General features: G+C 46.0%; 1 long non-coding RNA gene across 1 annotated transcript; it reads right to left on the reverse strand.

Annotated features, from left to right (window-relative positions):
- Positions 1-688: 688 nt before the first annotated feature.
- LOC109444722 (uncharacterized) lies at positions 689-16,301 on the reverse strand. Its single transcript, XR_012491730.2, has 4 exons — positions 12,279-16,301; positions 10,406-10,506; positions 10,131-10,297; positions 689-2,975 (listed from the first exon to the last, which is right to left on the reverse strand). It is a non-coding gene; the product is annotated as an uncharacterized LOC109444722 (long non-coding RNA).
- Positions 16,302-21,141: the final 4,840 nt, after the last annotated feature.

The following is a 21,141-nucleotide window of genomic DNA, read 5'->3' on the forward strand; positions in this document are numbered from 1 at the left end:
CAGTCCTTAAATACAAAAGACAAATATAATAAATAATCCTTGATTACTTTATTAATAAGGACCTAATTATCACAGGCAGTTCATCCAGGAGACCTCAGCTCATTCAGAACTAGAAATTTGCTCTCGCAGTTTCCCACCCTAATTTCTGCTATAACTGCATTGCATCATTGACAATTTTTTCCCCTCTTCCTAATACGATAATCTTCTCCTTGACAGACCAGACAGAGAACACGCTGGAACAATTTCATTTTGTCACTTATTAAAATGATGCCATTGCCCCATGTCTTCAGATCTGTTCTTTATTTTCCTCAGAAAAAGTTATTTTAGCTCAGAAAAAGTTATTTTTGTTTGTTCTTCGTATTTTTGCAAGCCTTGGTTTATTCCTAACCGTTGTCATACTGTTCTCACAGTAGGCCTGTTTCATACTTTGTATTCATAACTACGGGTCATGATTTAATCTGACATCTATTGAGCATTTTATATACATTATCTTATTTGATATAATATCCTATGAGGTACGGATTATTGACACATTTTCTAGATAAGAAATTAAGTACTTTGACAGAGTCAGGCACTGGTAAGCAGTAGAGCTGGACTAAAATAAGCAATCTTATTTCAGAGTCTGTATCTCAGCCACTGTGACATATTGGTTCTTTCGATGTGCCTTCCACAGGCTGTTTAAAACCTGGAAAACTCCTTTGTAACCTTAACAATAGCCCCTTCTTTTCTTCAAAGGTGTTAGGTGTGTGTAGAATAATCCCCCCACCCTTTTAGCCCTTCTCCCCTTCAAGGTAGATCTATGTCTGACTCTGTGGACTTTCTGATACGTAACTTCCTAAATTTTAGGACAAATTTTAGGACGGTGTCTGACTGAGACTAGGCTTCCCTCCCTTGGGAGTCCCAAATTTCAAGATCATATTTGACCACAACTCTTGTATTAAACCTTCATCCGGAGACTTGTTCTTGAAATTCAGGATTAGAAAAACACCTTCTCACAGCTTCCTCTCCTTTCAGAAGACAGTCAATCATCAACGAGAAAAGTCGTGATTTCTCAAATATACTTACTGCTTACATAGCCCAAAGATATTTTCAGTGATTATATTCTGGATTTAAATAGGTGGTGAAACTACTTGTTATACCTCAGGCAGTACAGCAATTGTTAGATAAGCTAAGAATTTAAATCTTAATTTGCACACAATCTTTCTAAGTTCCCACCCCTTCCCCAAGAACAATCCTTGGTTGGTAAGAGAACATTTCCGCCAAACACAGTCACCCAGTGAGACCTCACTGCCTGGTGTTCAGGTTCTCCCCCAGCTGGGGCCTCTTTCTGGTTCCCTTTCAGGTTAAAACTCTGAAATTAGAAATGAAAACCGTTGACATTTTATTGACACCATCCTCACTGATAGAAGCAATACAATGAATGAAGACTCCCGTATTTTCCAGGACAAAGGTTCTTTTCAGTAAATGGCCTCTCAATAATTGCTCTGTGAACATTTAAACAGTATAATTACAGTTCTTCAAATGACCGGAGTCATGACTCAAAATTGTCCTTACCACAGAGTTACAGGATCATGTGCTTCTCTCGTGCTATGCCAGCATGATTTAACTTTTGTTTGGGAAAAAATAGACTTTGTGTCAGCAACAACAACAAAAAAAACCCACTGTCCTTTGTGGTAATCTGAAAAACAAAAACTCACGTTCTTTCTATGAAATCAAGAACATGGAAATATATATTAGGAGTATTGTATTTCTAGTATGTTACTAAATATTTATGGATTATGTGCCATGTTTTTAACACTGTTCCATGGATTATCTCATATAATTTAATCTGGACATCACCTCCTCTGAGGTAGACACTCAAATTGACTCAAATTTGAGCAGAAAGAAATTGTTTAATAGCAATTCCTCTGTGACCTGAAGTCACACAATAGGTAAGTGAAGCTATTAAAGGAATTCCTGGGCGAGATAATGAAAGTCCTAATAGTCATGGTGAGAGGTGAGGAGGAGGCTGATTACAGGAGAGGTAGAAGGAACTGAAGAGACACCTGGGAAGGCCTTGGTGATGTGATGTCCCTGAGAAGGTGCCAGAGAGTCAAAGGAGACTTGAGCCATTGCTAAACTTTCCAGAAGCCAGCCTTTACTCATCAAAAGTCATGCTCTTCCTCAAGGCTCCTGGGTATGAATTTCAACTTCGTGTGGAGTTCAAAGGCACCATAATAGGTTTGGCACTGATATCTCCAGCAAATCTCTTCTCTCCAAACCTCCACCTTGGTGCTAAGGTCATTTGGGGCCTGTTTACACAAGGCTCTCGCTTCTCATCTCCTTCAAAAAGAAACAAGTGGAAGAGGTTACCCTAGAAGAGAGCATGAATGTCCCACGGGAAGGTCAGGAGATGGGTGGTGGGGAGCAGAAAGTGCTGAGGTGAGCGGAGGATCCCCAAATTGGAGGTCAGTCACCTACGACTTGTCTCGTGTCCTCAGCATTGGCTGTGTTCCAAAGAAAAGACTCTTTGTCTGATGAAGGGGCACCAAACCAACGACCTACAGAGTTTCTTGGGTTTAATTTTTCTTTAAATCCCAAGCTTAGTGAGGACTAAGTTGTAATAAGCTACATTCTTTACTGTGTTCCCTAAAATGGGTCACAACACACACACACTGTCTTTTGTTCTCCCGTGTTGCCAGGCTCCGGTCTGTACACTAGCGTTAATCTCCATGTCACTGAACTTTCTGTGTCTGGTTACACAAGCTCCAGGCTGATATGTACAAACCAAACAAGAGTGAGGGAAGCACAAACATTCATTCATGAGACGGTGTCAGCAGAAGAGACACACTGGGTTGTTGTTTTTATTCCCTTTTAAATGGGGATGAAACACATCGTAGATTATTCTCATTGTCTGTGCTGTCACAAGGGTAGTTAGTGACAATGGCAGCTCATAATTCTTTCCTTCATTCCTGCTGATAAACATCCATTCAGACCTGTCAGGGTGAAGAGGTGGGAAAGATTTCATTCAATGCGGTAGTTTCCCATTCGCACTGGATTTTGGAACTAGTTCCATTTCACGCACAAGCCTTCCTGAGTTACCTGTTAATATTTAAGGTTACTATTAAATTATTAAATTAACAATATAATCAACATATTCATTAGATTACTATTTATTGTTAAAGTTGCCTTTTGATAATATTAATAAATAATGTCTTTTAATAATATAAAAAGGGAGATTTTTACATAGAACTTCTAGCATTAGGTGAGCAAAGGCAAAAGAGCCATTCTGACATGACAGTGAACGGTTTCCTGTCCCCTTCTAGTTCTGTCAGACCCAGCAGCTGGGGTGTGGTCACAGCTGAGGGTTTAGTTCTATGAAAGAGAGCATCTCATAGAAATCTTCCGCATTCTGGGGTCAAGCCAGGTATGCCTGCCTCAAAATGCAGCTGACCCACACTAACTGCTCCATTTTTATCACCGTTTCTCAAACACAAGTCACTTCTGCAAATGGAATGACAATAACAAATGTGGCTTTTACTAATCCATTTATTTATCCATCTCTATCAAACACTTTCTGAGCACCTACTATGTGCCAGGTGCCATGCGCTAAGGGCTGGGCATAGAGATGATTATTAGGTCATCCCTTCTAACCTCAAGAACTCAGGATTATTTTGGTAAGACCGGTGACGGTGATAACCCTAGTCCTCGCTGATATTTACTGAGCACCTCCTATGTGCCAGGCAGTTTTCTACGAATTTCACGGGAAGCCCTTTTAATATATAACCGTGTCCTTTTGGAGATAGACGTTATCGTCATTTGCCAGGTGCAGAGAGAATTAGGTGACTTGCCCAAGGTCACACAGGACAATAAGGGGTAGAGATAGGATTCAAGTGCAGGCAATTTGACGGGAGCCCATGCGCTCCAACAGGATGAAGCTGCCGAGAGGCTGACGGTGGAGGCAGGTCCCGGCTGCCTCTCAGCCTGAAACGTTGCTCAGGCCGATCCTTACAGACCCAGGAGGACTTAGCCAGCCACAGCTGGAACAAGCAGTGTGAAGATGAATGGCACGCGTCTGGCCACGGCATGACAGTGACATTTCAGCATGGGAAGGGGTGGTGGGCAGGGCCTCCAGGAAACAGGTGGAAAGAGGTAGAGAGGCGGTGGCTGGGGGAGCTGGGGCCAGTAGGCAGTGCCCCGTCAGCAGGCCGCAGACCTCCTTGGGGCACTTGGGTTTTATCTTACTCCTGATAAGAAACCGTGTTCTGCGGGCTTTTGTTTCATTGTCTGTTTACATTGTTTTGAGGGAAAACTTCTGAACTCAGTGAATGCCAAGTCAGTTTTCTGGGAGCCTGTCTCCCGGTTATATGTTAGGGAGTGTGTTTTAGATGATGGCTCAGATCCCTTCCAGTGTTGAGATTTATTTGTCTGTCACATGTGTCTCTCTAGTCACTTGCTTGTGTAATGAAGGTCTTTCTAAAGCCCAACTTTACCAAGTTTATATTTCTCTGCCTCAGCTCAATCAAGAAGCAAGGTCCAGTGAAAGGCTGGGTGATTCATTAGCGCTTAAAGGAGTAATGCTTCCTTTATTCATGTCAATGGAGGGGCTAGATGGTGGTGATGTGAAGGAATGACACAGCAGTAGTCGGATTACAAGTTAGGTGCACATGGGGGTAAAACCAAATTACAGAGCGTGAGGCGGGTTCTCACAGAGCGTCATTACTGCGGCGTGGACTAATCCTTTCTTCTCCGGCTTTCCTGATTGGAGTGAACTCTGACGAGGGATGCCTCTTGGTCTCACTACCACTTCTTGTTCTGCCAGAATTATGTTGTCTTGCCACCCGGTCAGCTCAGCTCTCTCCTCCCAGTCATTTGTGCTCGTCTGTGACTTTCCTCTGTTTGGGGCCTGGCTGCAGAATTGACATCTTTGATCTGCTCTGCAGAAAACTCTCTCTTCGGTCGTATGACATTCAGTGAGCTTTGCTTCCCACCTCTCGAAGTTTAGTTTAATGTCTTTCATGTTCATTGGTAAAATTGGAACCAATTTTGCCAGAAGTTTCTTGAAAACTGCTTGTTTGCAAAAACTTCTTTATTTTGAGTATGCGTGGGAAAGGAACTGACAAGGCACACAGGCATATAAAACGGTAGATTTTCCTTCTCTTCCTCTCTCATGCCATCCCCTGTTCTCCTTTCCTCCCCACCCGGAGAGCGTGTGAAACAGCTTAAAAAAGAAACACACTACAATATGACTAGATTGGATGACAGTAAAATTTGTGATTGGGGAAATCAAGTCAGGGGAAATAAGAGAGAAGTTAGGAGCGAGGATAATTTTAAAGCAAATGATAAGAGTCCTTCTTGTTCCTTCATAGGAGGCAAGACACAAACGTGGCTCTGGCTCTTTTAGCGGCTGGCGGTTGGGGGGCAGCCTGCTCACAGCATGCAGAGGACCAAGCAGCAGCATGGGGGGGGGGAAGGGCCACACTTCTCCCCTGGGGCCTGAGAGGAATTTCTCCCTGAGTCCTCCTGAAGGAGACCCACTGTGCACAGGGTTGTCAGCTGTATCCTCCTTACCAGCCGCACACAGAAGACTTTCAAACATCTGTAAATGTTTGGGGCTGCTATCCCGACATTCTGACTCTACAAAAGTAATTTTAGAGGCTACCATGTGGTCCTGAGGGCAGCTAATTCAGGGGTAGACGTAGAGGCTGGAGAGCAGCAGGGTGCTTTCTGTGGGTCATTATTCATAAGAGAAGATGGGGAGGAGGAGGAAAGCTGCCAAGGCCAAGTTAACTCAGACCTGCAAGCTCTTTGAAGACTGAGAGTGCACATTAGCATAGAACTCTGAGAAGTCCTGCAGTAAAGAAACATTCCCAGCTTTGCTTAACCGGCTTCCCCACCCCCTCCCCCATGTTTAAACAGAGAACTGGCTTTTATTGTCATTGTGTGGTTGTCGCCCAGTTAGTTCATTACCTGGGCCACCTCACTATGTTCAAGGCTTGTGTATTTAATCTCTAAGTAGAAATGAACAATGAACAATAAATTCTATCTTAGGTTCTTTTTACAGTGTAAAGCCCCAGGAGATTAATAAAAGATATTTAAAGAAATATTATGGCAAGACTTCTGGCTCTATTATGAGATGTGCAAAATTCTCCCAGGACTGTATTTCCCCCCCCCAAGCAAGCAAACAAACAAACAAGCATCAATGAATGAACTGTGCGTGAGTTGGAGGTTCTCCTCAATACTTCCCAAGCAGCACCTTTGCGGTAGTGGGTTTTCTCCTTTTCTCAGCCCCTTCTCTGCCCTTTAGTTACACTAACCTGCTATTTCAGGATCACTATTTATCAGAGGTGTAATGCACATTCTAGCCTATCTTCGTTTTTAGAACCCACATAACAATTAAATTCCCTTACTGAGAAAATGACTAGGCAGGGAGAAGAAATCCTCATTTACCGCGTTAGACTTTGCTGGTTAGGAGCAGTTCTGCACACTGCACATTTTTAAAGGGTTATAAACCGTCTGAAACCTCCGGTGAGAGATATACTTCCCTTTTGAAAGTCTGAAGGCAATACAGAATGTCACTACTGGATGGGCTCTTGCCCCATAATGTTACAGACGCAGAGAATGAAGGTTAGGAATGGATGGAACACAAGTTTAAGTGGCAAAAATGAGAACGCAGCCTGGATGGTCTTATTCCTTAGACCAGTGGTGTCCCATGACATCGGGCTTGCTGATAACTCAGTGATCTCTTTAGATAAATCACGTTTCTCTGTTGATCCAATAGGTTTATAAAAGCATGAAGTCATAGAGTTTGTAGGTATTTCTTAAGCACTGACTATATTGGTAAACAACATGGCAGCAACACACTGAGTCAGAATATCCCAGGATGTGAAGGGATTCTGGCGTTTGGAGGAAGCTCACCCACACTCAGGATTAGGCTGAGAAAATACACAACACGTATTACGATCACGTTGGCCATTCTCAGTCCTCTTATTCTCCAAAGTCCAACCACCATCTCTATGCTGGTGACACTGACATACACGTCTCTAGCCCAGACGTCTGTCCTGAAGTCCAGCATCAAATCCTACTGCCTGGGGGACATCTTCTCTCCTCAGTTCCTCACACTTAGCGTGGTGAAACCTGAGTCCGTCATCTTGAGCCCTCGATCTGGTCCTTGCCCTGAATTCCAGTCTCCAGAATGCGCTCACACACCCTACAGCTTCCCAACCTGAGAATCTGGTCACTACCCTGGATGCCTTCCTTCCGCACCTTCATGGCCCGTCACTCACCAAGTCCCAGAGGGACATGTCCTTAGTCTCCTTTAGGCCCATGACCCTCTCCCTATCCTCCCCGCATAGCTTTCATTCAAGCTCTCACCATTTCTGCTGTCTTGCAACTGTTTCCCAATAAATTTCCTTCATTCTCTTTTTGGTTTGATGTGGTCCCACTTGTTTATTTTGCTTTTGGTGTCACATCCCAAACATCATTGCCATGACTAATGTCAAGGCGTATCGTCTGTGTTTTCTTCTAGGAGTTTTATGGTTTCAGGTCTCACGTTTAAGTGTTTAATCCCATTTGAGTTAATTTTGTGTGTGGTGTAAGATAGTGGTCCAGTTTCATTCTTTTGCATGTATCTGCCCAGTTTTCCCAACACACTGTATTGAAGAGACTGTCCTTTCCCCACTGTGCATTCTTGGCTCCTTTGTTGTAAATTAATTGGCCACTATTTTTCTTCTTAAAACTGGGGGTGACATCAGGGGCCACTGTGGGGGTGAAGAACAATGGTCTAAAAGTGTATGGGGAAGCAAAGACGACACTGTCCCCACTTCTCACTCCTAAGTTACATGAAAAGTAGAAGAAAGAAATGTAGGTCCCTCTGAGAACAAGCTTCAGGTAAGGTGCGGAGACTGAGGAAGGTGAGAATGTAAGGCTGTATAATTGTCATCCTCCAGTAAGCACAGCCAAATTGCTCGGAGGCCAGGAAGTAATAGGGCTTTGGGTTCCAGCAGTCTGGATGTGACAGGTTGGTTTGACAAAGGCGCTTTTCATGAGTAATAACTGGTAAAACCAGGAGCGAATGAGAGCTTGATTCCCTCCTGGGGGAAGGTAAGTGTTTGGGCTCGGTGGCAATGCCAGGGGGCACGTCCCCAGTGTCCTCTCATCCAGGGAGTTATAGGGAGTGTGGCAGGTGGGGCTGGGGAAGCAGAAGAGTGGTCCTCAAAGGGCACATTGGTGAGTCACATGATGCCAGGGCTGAGGAGAGGAAGGCCATCACCATGGCCAGGTGTCCAGATGGCTGTCAGCTTCTAGCACCCCTCAGCTTTCTCACAAAGAGTGCAGCGTAGACCTCTAACTGAAAGGGATTGTAGAAAATTCAAAATATCCTAATGTTCCCATATCTTTTACACTGTCTATCCCTTTGTAGTTGTTGATGTAAATAATAAAAGAATGAGTAAATCATCCATTGATTTTAGAATCTTCCATTGCCAGAGAGAAGGGGGAAAACCCTTTTGAAACCTACGTCATCTTCTCTGGTTCTCACAGAGCTAATCTGGGCCTTTCAGCATTTTTGGCTTCCAAGTGTCTTCAGATAAATATTTAGGGCAATGCTCTTATGTATGCTTTGATCTTTGGCTGAATCTCTCTAGCCTAACCATCAGTAACTGCTTTGTTCCAATGGCCACAGCTTTGCAAGGTTTGTTCTGACAGATGATAACCATTACTGTATATCCAGCTTTGTTTTATCCATCCATCCATTTCCTTCAATATCAGCCTTGCTATTTAGAAATGCTTGTTTCCTTCGCTGAGCTTCTTAGGTCATGGATGATAAAACCTGACCGTGACTTATCTGCCACTTGAATGCCTCTCTGTGTAACCCTCCACTGTCCTGTGAAAGTTTACCTTACAGAGTTTCCTGAGGCAGGACCTGAGAAAAAAACAAATGAACACTAGCTTGCCAAAAGTCAAAGTTTCCTTGTGATGTTTCTGTAAACTCATTCCTTCCTCCTGCAAAATGGTCAGTCATAGATTGCTCACTGTTGTTTGGTACTTTTGGGATGGAGAGATCTTGAGAGTATGTCAGATGTTTAGCCATGGGCATCAAAGTTAAAGTTAAGAAACAAAAGGCTGTGGATTTCAGCTTGCCTACTTGCTGCAGCCACAGTCTGCGGTTGTGTTTACCCATGAGGGTGAAATGGTTCCGCCTGAGCAGCCAATACCACAAGGAAGTCTAACCCCAAACCCCAACGACTTTTATTTACATCCCATTCTCTCCTTGATCTCATCACAGACAAGGCAGAGGGCTGCAGCCCTTATGTGGAAAACACAAGGGTTTCTGCCTAGTTTGCTTAGTCCCTGTACTGTAAGGTCTTTAAGAAGCCGGACAGGTTTTTATTTAGAATTACGTACAGGTAGTCAAAGCTGCCTTTTCCCTGTGTTTATGGTGCAGGCTTCAGAGGGAAGCCTGGCAGTTTTCTTTGTATACGATGCCACCCTTTTATTCCTCATTCTTGACTGGGTTTACATTTGCTAGATGATCATTTCTTTTGGTTGGTTGGATTTATATATATATATTTATTTATTTTTGTATATTATTAGATAAATTATTGTTGTTTGTTGGCCATTAAACCTCAGGTCCCACGTTCTATTGTCTGTTTTAAAAATGGACAACAAATGCAGTGAGTGGTGTGTATGCCGACGGAAGGAGAAAGCCTGGACCACGGAGAAAGCCTCGGACTAACAGTCAGAGATAACTGTGATCCCCTGGACACCCCATGAATACACCCCACTCCTCCAAAAACAGTCCCAGAGAAACACATGGGCTTCTTGTAGAGAAGCTGACACTGCTCACAAAAATTCAGAATTAGTTTCCCAGAACTGTCTTCAGAACCACTTCCTAAACCATCCAAGAAAATGTGGTTCATCACTTGAGAAGCAATGTTTCAATTTTATCGAAAACAAAACAAACAAGACAAACCCTCTGTTATCCATTTTGGATCCTCACCTTATTTATAATAACTAACTCATGATACAATGTGAATGCTTCTAAAATACCAAGTCCTCTCATAATATCACTGTTGTGGGCATTGGTGTATTGAATTAAAAAAAAAGATAAACTGGATTGGGGGTCAGAGGGCAAGCGTCTGGGTTCTTACGTGTAGGATGCTGATTCTGTGAGAGTCGTCCCCGTCTGTGAACATGGCGGGTGACGGTCCTCCAGGTACGTGCTGAGCTCCTTCCTGTTAGGTCAGCTCTTGCACATACATCACCTGTATTGACTCCTGTTCTCACCTGGGCTGGATTACACGTCAGTGCACTGGTTCTGTGAATGTAAGGTTTTGCATAATTAATGCACCCCAGGCCTTAAAACAAAGGAAAAGAAAGTCTGAGAACATTTTGGTAGCTTCACCAGAGTAAATATTTGGCTTACCAAGGTGCCTGGAACGCTGTGGATACTTATCGAATGGATAAATTTACTGAGCTCTGGGACTTCAGGAGAAAATCAATGGCCGTCCTCACGGCCTGCCAGATCTGTGAGTAAATGAGTGAACAATATTACTCACGGGGGAAACAGGCGTTCTTTTATGGAAAAGGAGGTAATCAACGATGTATAACTCATGTACTTCATACCTTAAGGAAGGTTACACTTGAGGTTTGATTTCCTGCGACAGAAATTCCGATTAACAATCTCCTAAAGAAATGTTTCTAGGATTCACTTTCCCAGCCTGAACACTGACTCCAGGTTCCTTCCTGTGGCGCATAAAAAGCCCTTCCCTCCTTCACCTTGCCATCAATCACTTTATCAAGCAGTTGGTGGGATGGGCCCTGGGGCATCTCCTTGGGAAGCAGCTCTTGTTTGTATTTTGCAACTTTCCCAGATCCAAAGGCTCCTGGAGGACAGATAATAACAGCCGACCACAGGGCTGCAGCCAGCGCACCAATCACGTCTGCACCAATCACGTTACACCACCCAAAAAGGTCTCCGTAGGCAAAACAGAGAGGGACTTAGCTGGAAATATGAGGCCAAAACAGCCGCCTACAGAGGACTTACAACCACCAGAGGTTAGGGCAACTCCCGCTGTCACTGCTCAATTTGAATAGTAGTAGTAATAATAAATTCATACAGTGCTTTAGGCATTCTCTTCATCTCACATACAGAAACTGGGGCTCAGAGAGCCGAGTAAGCGTAATTTGGGGATGACACAGCCAGGATGAGATTTTTAGGTCTCTGATTTTCAGTTAATTAGCTTGAAGTCGGTGAGACCCCACACAAACCAGCATCCATCAGTGAGTGGTTTCTATGCTGATGACACAACCAGAGGTTAGGCACGTGACAGCACAGCGGGCTGATGTAGACGTAGCCTGAACCCTCACTGCCAGGAGCTTTGAGCCTGTGCCCCGGGGGTGGGTGTACACGTCCGGGGGTGCTCTGAAGACAAAGTAGCAGGCTCTGCCTTTTAGTGAGGGACTTTGAAGCTGGAGGGCCCCATGGAGACCCCTAGCTCCCCTCGTCGTCAGCTGTGGACCTCAGGCAGAGTCTTCCTTCCTGGTTCCCACCTCAGTTGCCTGATGTAATATAAAGATGATATCTACTCGGTAGAATTAGTGGGAGGATTCAGTGAGATTTTATTCGTGAAGCACTTAGCCTACTATTTGGCACTTGGTGGTCATTCAGTCAATAGAACTTTTAGGGCTATAGAGAGAAAAGCTGCTGCATGGTGACCAGTCAATTCCTAGTATCTGTTCTAGTGGGAAAGGACGACATGTCAGCATCCTACTGAAATGTGCCAAAGGCAGGCAGGCAGGCGCCCTGTATCTGACCCTCAGATGAGGTCCCCACGGCAGGCTGAGCGTGCTCCTGCCGTGCATGGCCCTGGCCGTCTCAGCCTGGACTTGCTCATTCCCGACAAGGAGAACCAACCTGTGTTCACAGGACAGCACGTTCCAGCCTAGGCCCCAGTGGACTTAATCCTGGGGAACCTTATGCACCCCCTCCAAAAGGGTCCTCTCAGAATTAGGCAGTCTGCTGGTCACTTCTCCAAAAGGAGAAGGCAGTCAGATCGACACATTTGGCCTAATGGCAAAATGTCCAGGAGGTCCTGAGTGGGACAGCACCTTTCGGGGTATCAGTCAGTGCCGCCCCCATCCACTGGGTGTGGGAATACAAGGTAATCTGGTCTATGCTGCTTGAGTTTAATCTTGGTTTTATTGCTCCTGCCTGGCTCGCCTTGGGCAAGTCAGAGTATCAAGTTCCTGTTGTAGCATATCACCACACTGACTGCCTGGACGCAGGACCCACTTACCAGCTCACAGTTCTGTGGAGCAGGAGCCCAGCAGAGTGGGGTGTCAGTGGCTTCTCTGCCCTCTGTGGCCTGACAGGGCTAGGGTCTCAGTGTCAGGTGGGCTGCACGCTTCTCTGGAGGCTCTGGGGGAAGAGTTCACCTCCAAGGTCACTCGAGTTTCTGGCAGAGTCCTATTTCTTGCGGCCGCATATCTGAGGTCCCATTTCACTGCTGTCAGCCTCTGACCACTGCCTTTCCTTGGCGCCCACCCTCACTCTGTCACACACCCTCCTCATTCAAAGGCAGCAGTGGCACACTGGGTTCGCCTCATACTTACAATCTCCCTGATTTTAAGTCTTAAAATCTGCTTTAAAAGAACTCACTCGATTGGATCAGACTTACCTGGGTCAGTCTGAACCTTGAAGGAAATTCACACAGACCTGCAGTGGCAGCCACTTCCCATGAGTTCCACACCTGCCCACTAGTCACCGTGCTGCACTGGACCACCCAGGTGGTGCAGTGGGATCCAGACGCAACACAGCCGGCACTGGTGGGGCCAGAGTGGCTCCCACTGGGCTTGTCACTGAAGCCTTGATTTTCCCCTGGGGTTGCCCTGGTCTAGGGAAGTAAGGGTTACGTGTGGAGGTTCGGTGTGTTGGTTTTTGTCATCAGCAGACTTGTCGTGGCTGCCATGAAAGCAGAGTTATTGTCTCTGGGCATGTACCAGCCGGGTGAAAGAGGAAAGACAGCTGGCGGCGGTTTAAACTTGGGTTGGTGAGGAGGAAGTCTGCTCAGGAGTTCAACGCGGCCTTTGCTAATCCACAGGGAAGGGAAAGTACATGGTGGAGAGTTAACAATATATTAAAATGTGTAGCTTTTTTTTTTAACGACTCTCTTATAGAAGTGCTTTCAAAATTTAAAAAAACAATCTATTTAGCTTATTTGATAGTACTTACAAGTTTTAAAAAATTATATATATTCATTTACATTATATCTTTTTCCAAAAACAATTTAAAGTAGATTATTATTCCATTTATAAATTCCTACATCAATTTAAAATTTTTTTTAAAAAATCTTGATAATTTGCACTTTAAAGCATCAATGATCCCATCTTTATTTTTCTAGGTTTCCAGCAAAAGTTGAACTCTTAAGCATGCCCATGAATGATAATATTTCCATGAAGGTCTCATAAAGTGCTTTTAATCTTTATCTTTAAAGCACTTTCCTGAAAAGTGCATTTCCTGGTGAATCCTATGCCCTATGTGATTTTGGGTCGCTTGGCTGCCGACATACGGATGGAAGAAGTTGTGTGAATCCCAGACCTTGGGCACTTCCAGTTCTTTTCACAGGGAACCCAAGATGCAAGGCAATCATTAATGCTTTAGGCAACCATTGCTTCTTTCCATCTTTAAATTGCTTTTCTCGTTGTGCCAGCTGGACATGCCTCCCTGTGTTAGGGCTCCTGCAGATTGAAGACCAAACCAGTAGGCTGGTCAAGTGGAAAAAGAGCTTATAGGCTGCAGGGACCTCTCAGCCTGGAACCCCAAGTGAGGAAGAGCTGGGCTAGAGGGCAAAGAGACCTAAGTGATTCCTGAACTAGGAAACAGAACCCAGCATTCCTGCTTTCTGGACAAATGACGGCAAATAGAAAACAACAGTTTTGTTTCTTCTTTAAGAAGAGTCTTTACTACCCAAGGGCTTATTAAAACAGTCCCCAAACTGAGCAGATGGAGAGATAATATGTAGGTCATTCGAATAGCTATATTCTGAAATCCAGATCGCTTCCCTCGTTGTGAAATACGCATGTTTCCTAAGATACGTGGAAAAGTAATTGACCAGAATTGTTATTAAGATGTTAGCTTTTTCCTACTTGTTTTACAGAATGAACTTCATTTGGTTAACTGCGTTATTCTTTGGCTCTATTAATAGTATGCATCCCAAAAGCATTTTGCAATGCTTCTAAAGCCAACATGGCATGACAGAGGTGTCGTCTGCTCCGTGCTCGAGCTCAGCAACCTCCCTGTGATGCTTCTCGCAGCCATGGGCTGGGGCTGGACAGCAGAAGCTGCTAGCACTTACCGTGCTCAGCCACCTCTCCACCCGTGTCGCTCGCTTTTTGACTCTAACCTCTGGCTTTGTAGCAAATCGGTGATCTGAATTGTTGGAGAGCTAATTTAGCTTTTTTATTTTTTTTCCCATTTTAAAAACGCAAAATTGCCTGAGAATGTTGAAGTCCCCGCGAGAAAAGGCCAGTGCTATTTCGGGCAGTCTCTGAAGACTATCACAGAGCAAGCAGGCAGGGAGGAGACAGAGGTAGATGCATCTGAGCTGCTATTTTCAGGCTCCTGGATTCCAGAAAGACTGGGAAGCTGGAAAGAGACCAGAAGTGTGAAAGGAAATGATTAATAAGTGAAGTGGGCAGAACCGTAGAATGACTGTTCAAGGGCATAGCCGAGAACTTGAATGCCAGGGGAAACAGGGAAAGGCAGGAAAGAAACCCTCACCTGTTTGAGCCCACGGAGGGGACTACACCTTTTAAATGAACCAGACTTAAAATTACATAAAAAGAAAAGACACTGGCCACGTTGGTTCCGAATCCTGCCCAGACACTGAGGTCTGGGAGCCAGGTATTCTGGGCACAGAGTGGTGGCTGTCAGTCCTACACATGAGATTCCCTAGAAGGGCTCAAAAAAACACCCAGGCCTGCACTTTCCACCTTGGGAAACCTGCAGAGGTCACAGAGATACTTGTGGGTTACCTGAAAAACACGTTTTCTTAAGTAATATTCAAGTCACAGATACTGTTCAAAGAGCAGCATGGTACTATAGATTATTGTAAGGGAACTCTTAAAGCTAGTTAAATGTGCCAACTTTTTATTTTGATTTGGAGAAAGTAACAGCCATGAAGCGATTTTATATGATGTCTTTTAACAAAACTCTGGAGGCTGTTGTGCTCTGCGGGTCGTGCTTCTCAGACGTTAACCTGAGCAAGAGCCATCTCGTGGCTTCTATTAAGATGCAGGTTCTCATCTGACAGGTCTGCGTGGGGCTTGAGCATCTGTTTTTCTGAAGAGCTGTCAGGTGAGGCCAGAGCAGCCGGGCCAGACACACACGCAGAGCGTGAGGCTGTGGTACTTTAAATGGCCATCTTCTCAGACCTGGACAACCTCCAGAAATGATTCCTACGTGAGATCTGGCACATTCGTATCCAGGAGGGGAGGGTTGAGTTGGAGGAAGAAAGACTTTCTTTAAATGCATCATGAATGACTCAGCGTTTACCTTAAAATATATACAGGTCATGGAGAAAGCGCATTTTAGTTGATAAAATTTCATCCCTACCATTTCTGAAAAGAGTCAATTCATGCCCTCCAAACGTATGTCTTGACTTGAAGTAAATTTTAACACCATAAATAAACTATGAGCACAAAAACAGCAGCGATTTCTTTCATGCTCGGAAAATAACTTGCTCACCAGTCTGGCTGTTTTGTTTTTGTGTTTTGTATTGTTTTTTTTGTTTGTTTTTTGTTTTTCCTGTACATGCAGAGCCTGGTCTGTACTCATTGCTCATATGAGGTGGCGTGTGTGTGTGTGTGTGTGTGTGTGTGTGTGGTGAGGAAGGGTAAAGATGTTGCTGGGAGGGAGAGGGAGGCCAGGAGCAGATGTGCTTGGTGTTAGCATCTTAAGAAACGTTTCTGATCATACGCCACACCTAAGGACTGAAAGCTGACATGGAGCAGTGTTCTCAACAGGAGCCAGTGCCGCCACCCACAGGAACTGCCTGTGTGCTTTGCTCTTGACCCCCAGGGCTGCCTGCTATGGGCCAAACCAACATTGTCGTCGACACAATTTTTTGCAAAGCCAGCAGGAAAGCAGACATCCTGGCCACAAGGCCTGACGGTGATGGACTCTTTATCTGAAGATAGAATAGTAACCAGCCATGTATAGCTAGAGAGTCACTCAGCTTCTTAGCACCGACAGGAATTTCTTTCCTCTTTTCATGGTATTATTTCCTTTCCTTTTCCCATAAAAACCCCTTGTCCTCACCCTGTAATTGGGACACTCTTTGGGTTTCTGCCTGAATCTGTGCTGCCCAATTGCAATTGTTTGATCCGAAATAAACATTCGTGGTCTGTCCTTTCAGCTTTTTAATTTTAGATTAATAGGATATTGCCCATGTTCTTTGGGAAACATTTTCTTTTTTCCCCTCCCCCAACAGAGTGAATTAAGTGAATCAAACAAAAACAGATGCTCACCTTTTCAAAAGGAAACACACCACTACAGGCCCAATGTCTTTTTAGGAATTTGCCTTTAAACCAGACTTTCTTTAAAATTGTATTTTCTTGCCAACTTTTAGTTTAGTTGGGTATTTTTGCCCTTTAAGTTTGAAGTTTTTGAGCCCTTAAAATATCTGCAAAGTATCTGGGTGTTATGCTTTCAAATGCTCATCAGGTTTTGGCTCAGGGAACAGAATAATCTAAAACTGAAAGTATTTCAAGGCGACTGTTTATAAGTAATTTAAGATGTTCTTAGAGTCTAGTAGAATGAGAGTGTAAGCAAATAGTATTGATAAACTCTAGAAATTAAAGAAGTAATGCACTTTTCCGAATGGGTATTTTTTTCCTAATTGTGTTCCCAAATATTCACATTTCACAGATCCCATGAGAGTTATTTAGAGGGTAGTAGAAACTGCCCTGGACTGTTTGCAAAGCTGCCCTACCAGAGGGTTAGAAAACGCCTTCTTTCCCCACATTCCTGTTCCAGAGGCTCCCCCCTCCCCGGTGATGTGAGAATGGCTGTTTCTGTGCCATCCTTCCTATCAGTGGCCACCGGGCACTTGTGGCTACTGAGGTCTCCACACGTGGCTTGTCCAAATGGAGGCATCCTGTATGTATAAAAAATGTAAACTATCCCATTAGGAATTTTTATATTGGTTTCATGTTGAAATAATGTTTCAGATCTATTGGGTTAAGTAACATGATTACAATTATTTTCACCTTTGCTTTTCCCTTTCTTTTAAAAAGTGACTGTTAGAAAAGTTTAAGTCCCAGACATGGTTTACATTCCATCTCTACTGGACAGTGCTAGTGTACAGTAAGTATCTAGATAACTCATTTTGTTTTGGAATAACATTCTATTTAGTGAACGTTTACTCTCCCGAAGCTAAGCATTTTGCCTCCCTTAACTCACTGAATTGTCTCCACTTAACAAATGAGGATAGTGAGCTCATAGAGGTCAGGTGACTCATTCAAGTCACACCTGTCGTAAGTGGGCGACCTGGGCTCAAACCCACATCTGCCTGAGTCCAAAGCCCATCTCAGCCCAGGCTGTTACCAGGCCAGGACCAGGATGAGATGAGGGAGGCCTTCACTGTGGGTGCAAAATTTAGGGCACCAAAAACCTCAGTAATCAAGATATATAGTATTTTAATGGAATTTTTATTTTTTAAAAAAGTCAAAATCAGTGCAAATACCCATACTGAACAAAACATTCGATATTTAAATAACGACAGAACTTGACCCTGGATGTGTGCGATGCAGCCTCACTTGACTCACCCACTCATGACCTGGACTGTTGGTCCACCTCGCTGGGTGATTGCTCACTTCCGATGTGTCATCTTGTGAACTATGTTCTTAGCTTTTGGAGAGGGGGTCAAACCTCACATTTCATAACTGCTCCTGAGCACATGGGAGGTACTGCTAAATACACAAACAGCAGAAAGACAGAAAGGAAATAGATCAAAACGTTTGAGAGGTTTCCTCTGCCTGTATAGTGGGATCAGGGGGATTTCCCCATCAATCATATGATACACAAAATGTTTGCGATCAAAGATAAAAGTTTAACATTTTGCTGAGTAAGCTCTGAACTCAATTTAAAACCACTGAGTCAGCCCACCCAGCTGAGAAAGGTACTTAAAACAACAATCTCACAAAAGGAATTAAAGCACACATCCAGCACACTACGGGTAATCCACTTACTTCCCTGTGCTCAGTGTGTGAATCCCAGGGTAGACCTGTGACAGCAGCCCTTCCAAACACCCATTGCGTGACATGGGCTGTCATCAGAGCTAAAGGGACCCAATCATTCGCTCTGTTAGAGGTTCTCAGTCAGGAGGGTCAAAGAGAATTTTCTCTGCGACCCATCCTGCCCACCTGTGGGGGCGGAGCCCCAGAAAGCAGTTTCCAGGCTCTCGGCCTCACATAGACAGGTGCTGGCTCAGGTAGTAAATGGCCAACTGTGATTGCATGGCCGTCAGCTGTAACCAGTGAGCCATTGGCCACAATATAACTGCTGTGGCTACGAGGAGGGAGAAGGAGAGGGAAGAGAGAGAAAAGAATGGGGCTAGCAAGAAGATGGCGGCTGGGCTGGCAAGTGTGGATGGTGGTTTGAAGACAGTGTGGATCCAGCCTCCAGTGAGAGTATAGTGCCGCCAGAGAGAATATAGTGGTATGACTCCCCTACCTATGGCTCCGTGGGTGTTCCTTTTTGGCCTCGCCATATCCTGCGTTCTTGTGTGGGGAGCGGGACCAGAGACTCCACCAGACACCCTGCACGACAAATGGCGCAGCGAGCAGGGTCTCCCGCATGACAAATGGTGCAGCGAGCAGGGTCTCCCGCACGACAAATGGTGCAGCGAGCAGGGTCTCCCGCACGACAAATGGTGCAGCGAGCAGGGTCCCCCACATGACAAATGGCGCAGCGAGCAGGGTATGGTGCCAGCCAAAGCTCTCCAAAGAGTGGTGGAGCAGTTTGTGCATATGAACACTCAGTCTCGGGAAGACCAGGAGGAGCAGCTGCCGGAGAGCTGGACCCCCGTGGAGGGGTGGGAGGACGTGGACGGTTCTCCCGCCAGCACAGGAAAAGCCATGCAGCTGCTGGAGAGATGGAGCCCCGTGGAGAGGTGGAAAGATGTGGACGGTTCCCCAACCAGCACAGGCCGGAGAAAGCGAAGGTCGTTGCAGCCCTGTGGGCCGGGGAAGTTCCTGCTCAGGCAGCCCGGATGCAGGACTTGTAGTCCCAGGAGGTAACGCTTGCTGAGTCCTCCATGGGAGATGAGGGTGAGGTCCAGGTCGTCCCTCACCCCCAGGACAGCCCTGGTGAATGACTATGGACTATGGGGAATTGCCTTCCATCCCTAATTTAATGGACCGCTTGACTGTTTGTTTGGGAACTGTTGTTAGTGGAACTGGGGGATATTTGCTTTTGTCTCTTGACTGGCCGCCATTGAGAATATGTAAGCACCTTGATTGTGAGTCGCTGTTGTTCCAGCAGGGTACCCTGAGAGGCACAGAGAGAGTGGCAGTGCGCTGAGAGGTCTGGCTGAGCCCTGAAGATACCCTGGCTGTGCCCAGGAAGTCGGGCTGTTCCCAGAGAGAGTGGCAGTGCCCTGAGAGCCCTGGCTGAGTCCAGGAAGTCTGGCTGAGCCCTGAAGGTACCCTGGCTGTGCCCAGGAAGTCGGGCTGTTCCCAGAGAAAGTGGCAGTGCCCTGAGAGCCCTGGCTGTGTCCAGGAAGTGTGGCTGTGCCCACAGAGAGTGGCAGTGCCCTGAAAGCCCTGGCTGTGTCCAGGAAGTGTGGCTGTTCCCAGAGAAAGTGGCAGTGCCCTGAGAGCCCTGGCTGTGTCCAGGAAGTGTGGCTGTGCCCACAGAGAGTGGCAGTGCCCTGAAAGCCCTGGCTGTGTCCAGGAAGTGTGGCTGTTCCCAGAGAAAGTGGCAGTGCCCTGAGAGCCCTGGCTGTGTCCAGGAAGTGTGGCTGTTCCCAGAGAAAGTGGCAGTGCCCTGAGAAATCCTAGCTGTGCCCGGGGAAACTAGTGGTACCCTAAGAAGTCCAGGAAGCCTGGCTGTGCCCAGAGAGCCTGGCTGTGTCCAGGATATTGCATTCACCCCCAGGCTCCTCGCACAGGTCCCCTCGCGGAAGACGCTTGTCGCGTAGATTGTGAGGCGAGAGCCTGTAGGGGTGGAGTGTGGGGGCGGAGCCCCAGAAAGTAGTTTCCAGGCTCTCGGCCTCACATAGACAGGTGCTGGCTCAGGTAGTAAATGGCCAACTGTGATTGCATGGCCATCAGCTGTGGCTAGTTGGCCGTCAGCTGTAACCAGTGAGCCATTGGCCACAATATAACTGCTGTGGCTACGAGGAGGGAGAAGGAGAGGGAAGAGAGAGAAAAGAATGGGGGCTAGCAAGAAGATGGCAGCTGGGCTGGCAAGTGTGGATGGCGGTTTGCGGACAGTGTGGATCCAGCCTCCAGTGAGAGTATAGTGCCGCCAGAGAGAATATAGTGGTATGACTCCCCTACCTATGGCTCCGTGGGTGTTCCTTTTTGGCCTCACCATATCCTGCGTTCTTGTATGGGGAGCGGGACCAGAGACCCCGCGGGTCTCTCTGCATGACACCACCACTGTCCACAACCTTCCCTATCTGCTGACTCCTGTTCCCAGCGAAGCGGCCTGAAGAAGTAAACAGTCTCCTGATTCCACTCCTGTATCTCCTTCCCCGTTCAGCTCACTCCCCCTGACACCCACCCCTCTCTCCACACAGAACCCGCGTTTCTCATGGCTCCCGCCGCTCTCCCTGTGGTCAAATCTAACGGACAACTAACAGCTGGCCCCGTCCTTCGCCTCTTAGCTGCTCTTGACACAGCTGACCACGGCCTCTTTTAGATAGTCTTCCCTTGGCTTCCTTGATTTCATATTCTCCTGGTTTTCCTCCACGTTCTTGGACAGCCCTTCGGAGTTTCCTTCAAAGGAGTTCCCTAGTGGACGCCTGCCCTGCCGTAAATAACATCCCCTGTCAGTGTCCTCCCTGTCTTCAGCCTGTGTACGTCCCTGAATCTTAGGGACCTTAGCTCCTACTCTGGGTTTGAATTGCTCCCCCAGGGTCCATCCGGCTCCGA

Source organism: Rhinolophus sinicus, chromosome 7 (genome assembly GCF_057876585.1).
Source record: "Rhinolophus sinicus isolate RSI-liver-muscle chromosome 7, RSI-T2T, whole genome shotgun sequence".
In the NCBI taxonomy this organism is placed as follows: Eukaryota; Metazoa; Chordata; class Mammalia; order Chiroptera; family Rhinolophidae; genus Rhinolophus; species Rhinolophus sinicus.